General features: G+C 38.1%; 1 protein-coding gene across 1 annotated transcript in view; it reads right to left on the reverse strand.

Moving 5' to 3' along the window:
• Positions 1-6000, reverse strand: part of Hnrnpll (heterogeneous nuclear ribonucleoprotein L-like) — a 33439-nt gene that overhangs the window by 25348 nt on the left and 2091 nt on the right. The window lies entirely within an intron of this gene.

Genomic DNA, 6000 nt, shown 5'->3' on the forward strand with positions numbered 1-6000 from the left:
AAAACACAATGTCTTACCATTAAAACAACTGTTTGAGGAAAATTAAGTCTTAGTACGGTTATTTTTAAATAATCACCAATTTTACTTTATTACAAAGGCATTATAACATTTAAATGGGCCGGGCGCTGGTGGCTCACGCCTGTAATCCTACCACTCAGGAGGCTGAGATCTGAGGATCGAGGTTCAAAGCCAGCCCGGGCAGGAGAGACCGTGAGACTCCTATCTCCAATAAACCACCAGAAAACCGGAAGTGGCGCTTTAGCTCAAGTGGTAGAGTGCTGGCCTTGAGCTAAAGAGCTGAGGGACAGCGCCCAGGCCCAGAGTTCAAGCCCCACGGCCAACCAAAAAAAAAAAAAAAAACATTTAAATGGATTACCCTGCCAATATAAATTTATGCCAGATTTCAAAGAAACTGACTTAAATATATAATCACAGTATTGACAAATTGGACTAAATCAATCCTTTGCAAATATTAACTTGATCTCTGAAATACCATTTGAATTGGTATGCTTAAATCTTTTCTATGACTAAACAGCAATTAAATGCCATTGAATGTAATCATACTGACCACATCCTAATTTACCAACACTCTTGAAACAACTCTGAACTATCTAAGTGAAACTCAAATCAAACATGCTTATCATCATTAAATTCTTTGGTTGTTTTCTCTTTGTTTTTGTTTTTTTTGGTCAGTCGTGGGGCCTGAATTCTGAGGAACAGAACCCAGGGCTTCATTCCCAACCCCTAAATTCTTAAATATAACTGGAGAATAGTAACAGGAAGAGATCACTAAATAATACATATTTACAGCATATATTTAATGTATAAATATCAAATTTTACTTTCAAAATAGATAATAAACTATAAGGTATTTAAGACAGTCATTTTAAGCAAATCTTAATAATCTGCTGGCAAATGCAAAATAAAAGGCAACAGAATAGCATCCTGGCCTAGACTCTTCAAGACTCCACAAAAAACTAGTATCAAAATACAGTAAAGTCTCTACATTGATACTACACAACAATCAAATGCAAAAAGTGAGCCTTCATTTTATAATAAAATTATGAAAATGGTAATTGTTATGTGAAAGGATGTCCGTATTCTTAAGAAGGTTGGCATATTTAGAGATAAAGTACGATGTTCACAACTTTCAGATCATTTTGAGGAAAAAAGTACATATGTAAATACAAATATAGAAAGATAAAACTCCAGTCAGTAAAATGTCTGAAAAAAACCACCTACTGAATGTTAAGCATGTATGTAACTGAACATTTTATGTAATAATGTTACAAAATTATTTCATTATATAATACTTAAGACCTACAAGAAGGTATGAAGATCAATATAGAAAATACCTATGGGCCAGGTATCAGTGGCTCATACCTTAGCTACACAAGGGGCTGAGATCTGAGGATCCTGGTTCAAAGCCAGCCCAAGCAGGAAAGCAAAAAGCCCAAAGTGGAGGTGTGGCTCCAGTGGTAGAGCACCAGCCCTGCTGGCTTCAAACCACAATCCTAGATCTCAGCCTCCTGAGTAGCTAGTATTACAGGCATGAGCCAATCATTATCTACACATGAAAATCGAATTATCCTGACATGATCAATATTGTATACAATTTATTGTATACAATTAATAAATATCCCAGAATTATGTACAAGTATTGTTTCATACTATTATGCATCACACTGCACATTGGATTCCCAAACTACTAAATTAGTGTTATTCATCCTTATCTATATGCATCTTAAGACTTTCACATCTTCTCTAGTTTAAGGAGTTATTTCTAACTCATTTCTCACAGAGAAACTTTTTCTTTTCAAATGTTTTGCTATCTACACTCTCTCTAGGTGGACTATATCCCTAACTTACAAGATAGAAACAATATTTCAGGTGTGTATCTAGCAAATAAAAGCATGCTTGCCTACATAAACTATTTCTGAAAATAAATGCCTACATGTGTGTTAATTTTGACTACTACAGATTGAAGACTATTGAGAGAAGCTCAATAATGTACAAATGAAGTATCTGAGAGTAATGAGAATTGCCATTTAACACCTTTCCTAAGCAAAGACAAATTTCAAAGGCTAGACACAAAGTCTTTAATGCTTTTTTGTTTTCCTTACATTTCATGCACAACACATGCTGAACAGCCATTGAATAATTTTCTCTACCTTTTTATAAGATTCCTAAAGACAAACTTCAAATTCAATACAACAGTCCCTGACACCAAATAATCACAGACTCACTGCCAATACCTCCAAATGGCAAGAAATACAGAAATATACTAATTTCATGAGACTGGCATATTTTCAGGAAATTCTTCAAAATCTGCAGCCATTATCTGTCATTTGTAGTTTCCGATTCAAAATGGCTTCTAGAATCAAGACATATCTGAATCTTTGAACAAATACTGACTCAATGATCTTAGGCTACTTATACTTCCTCTTTTTGTGCCTCAGCTTTTGTTAAAAAGAAAATGGATTGGAGGCATAAATCAAGTTGTAAAGCACCAGCCTCTAGAAGCAAGAAAGCAGGGAGCATGATTCCTAAACTCAAATCCGTTTCAGCATACACACATACACACACACACACACACACACACACACACACACACAAAGCTACACTAATTCTCTATCATGAAAGACTGTAATAAATAATAGAAACGTAAACAAAAGCCTTGGTTAACTGTATATATATTCAATATCTATAATCCCAGCACTTGGGAGGCAGAGACACCATCACCAGCCTTTAGCCACATGGTAAGACACTGTTCTCAGAGAAAATAAATCTAAACCTAGCTTTATCACCACGTGGAGGAAAGCAGAACTGAAACAGAAAAGAAAATGAAGTTCCTATGACAAGTTCCTATGACATCATTTAAAAATTTCTGGATCCAACTTTTCTAAAACTAATATCATAACCTAGCTTTTCCAGTTATACAGACCAATAAATTCCCTGTCTTCATTCCCATTTTTTTTGGGGGGAGGGGTTTTTCTTAATTTTTTTTTTTGTCAGTTGTGGGCTTGAATTCTGGGTCTGGGCGCTGTCCCTCAGCTCTTCAGGTCAAGGCTAGCATTCTACCACTTAAGCCACAGCACCACTTCTGGTTTTATGGTGGTTAATTGGAGATATGAGTATTGCAGACGATCCTGCCCAGACTGGCTTTGAAATGTGGTCCTCAGATCTCAGCCTCCTGAGTAGCCATTTTTTGTGTTTTTTTGTTTTTTTAAGCTCATCCAAGTTGTTGCTGTGGCTATAACAAGCCTTGAAAATTAAATTCAATTTCACAGAGCAAAAAAGGTAATAAATGATGTAGAATCATAGATCTCTAGATATGGAAAATTTTTTTCTACTATTATATCCCCTATCACTGAGAACAGAACCTGACACAAGGTAGGAGCTCTCAATTACCTTTCTCCCTCCCCTCTCAACCCCCCAATCCTGGGGCTTGAACTAAGGGCCTGGGTGCTGTCCCTGAGCCTCTTTGTGCTCAAAGCTATCACTCTATCACTTGAGCCACAGCTCTACTTCTGGCTTTTTCTGCACATTTATTGGAGATAAGTCTCGTGGTCATTTTTGCCCTTCAATCATAATCCTAAAATCTCAGCCTCCTGAGTAGCTAGAATTAAAGGCCTGAGCCACCAGCACCGGCTTTTTTTTCTTGTCAGTCATGAGGCTTGAACTCAGGCCCTGAGCGCCGTCCCTGCTCTACCACTTCAAGCCACAGTGCTACTTCCAGTGTTCTGGTTAATTGGAAATAAAGAGTATCCCAGGCTTTCCTGCCCCATCTGGCTCTGAAACACAATCTTCAGATCTCACAGTACTAGATCTTGAACTTAGGACCTCACACTTGGAGCCACATGCTCAGTTCTTTTAGCTTGTTTTTCAGATAGGATCACACTTTGGTCCTTGCTAGCCTCGGAGGCCTCCCAAATCAGTAGACAAAAGGCATGTAAAATCATACCCGCTTGTTTATGAGACCAAATCTCACTTTTACCAAGACTACGCTGGAACCACAATCCTCTAATCTCCACCTCCTGAGTAGCTTAATAATGAAGATTTGTTCAACAATGAGGCTTGGTGAATCTAAATCCTGCCTGTTTTTGCTCTTTGAAAAATATGAACCAAGCTGGGCACCGGTAGCTCACGCCTGTATTCCAAGCTACTCAGGAGGCTGAGATCTGAGGATCACGGTTCAAAGCCAGCCCCGACAGGAAAGTCCGTGAGACTTATCTCCAATAAAAACCACTAGAAAACCAGAAGTGGCGCTGTGGCTCAAGCAGTAGAGCGCTCGCCTTGAGCTGAAGAGCACAGGGACAGCACCCAGAGTTCAAGCCCCACAACTGACCAAAAAAAAAGAAAAAGAAAAATATGAACCAGAAGATACAGAAATCTCAAGAACGTCTTTTTCTTCTATCTAAAACATTCTCACTTCCTTTTACATCTTCAAACAGCAAGATCATTCATAATGATCTAATTCATCTTTCTGGTTTTTGCTCTGCTTTTTTATTATTGTGAAAATATCGTAGAGAGAGGTTACAATTACATGGACAATGTAATGAGTACATTTCTTAACAAGCATTTGTTGCCTCCTCCTTTGTTTCCCCTTTTTGCTCTGCTCTTTAAGCCTAGTTTTATTAAACGTAGTTTTTATTAAAGTACTAGCAGAAACTTAATTATGAAATGCTAAACAATGGAACCTTTGAGGTTTCAGTTTGCAAAGTTCCAATCAGATTTGAAAAGATTGTCATTCATTGTAACTAATTTGAACTCATTCTAACAGTCTGACTTCAAAAGTATTTCTTCTCTGAGCTGAAGATCACTAAGGTTGGGCCATACTTTTCAGCTAGAAAAATTACCAAATTTCTGCATGACGAAGCACTAGATCAGAGGTAGGGAATGTCTGTCACATTCAATCTTCTGGTATGTATTAAGACAGACATTTAGGCTTCTTGTTATCTGCCCGTTGCCTGCACTAATAAAATTTTGTTTGGACTTTGAATAATGTTAGAAATACCCAAATTGGGGGGGGGAAGGGGGGGAGAAGGGTTGGGATTGGGGGGGAGGGGGGAGGCTGGGAAGGGATGTGAAGGGTAAACCAAAGGAGGAGGCTGCAATGCTTGGTAATAAATGTACGCATTATCCTGCCCATGTAATTGTAACCCCTCTGTACAGTATGTTCACAAATAAAAAATAAATAAATTAAAAAAAAAGAAATACCCAAATAGCCCTATCCCTGCTGAGAGAGTAAACTTCTATCCAAGGAATATCTACCTCTAATAATACAATTTTATTATTTGCAAGTTTCCACAGTTGCAAGATTTCAAAACAATACCAAAAGTTTGAAAGGAAAAAATATTCTTGAAATAGGAAAAATAAGATTTCATAACTAAATATCAGTTCTACTATTAAATTTATAATGTGCAGGGAAGCAGTGCTGAGGATCAAACCCAGGGCTCGGCTTCACGCTTGCTAAACACAAATCAAACCAAGCAAGCATTCCTCCAGTCCCATTATATTGTTCATGAAAAAGCAACTCATTTTTTCCTAAAAAATATAGCAGCAATAAAAACAAAAACTAGAATTCATATCTAATCTTCATACATTACTTCCTATCTTCCTAACTCAAAAGTGTCATGTTGATTACTTCAAGTAAGACCTCCTATTTTACAGACTAAAAGAACTCGTGTAGTAGTTAAAAGACTAGTTGCCTAGTACTAGCTATCTTAGAGGTAGAAAAAGTCACTTTTTAAAATGAGGTCTAGGGCCAAGAAGGTGGCTCAGTGGTAGTGCTTGCCTAGCACACATGAAGCCTTGGATTCGAGCCCTCAGCACCACATACACAGAAAAAGGCAGAAGTGGAGCTGTGGCTCGAGTGGTGGAGTGCTAGGTTTGAGCAAAGAAAGCTCAGAGACAGTGGCCAGGCCCTCAGTTCAAGCCCCAGGATGGGAGAAGAAGAAGGAGGAGGAGGAGGAGGAGAAGCAGGAAGGGGGAGAGGGG

Source organism: Dipodomys ordii, unplaced genomic scaffold (genome assembly GCF_000151885.1).
Source record: "Dipodomys ordii isolate 6190 unplaced genomic scaffold, Dord_2.0 Scaffold37, whole genome shotgun sequence".
NCBI lineage: Eukaryota > Metazoa > Chordata > Mammalia > Rodentia > Heteromyidae > Dipodomys > Dipodomys ordii.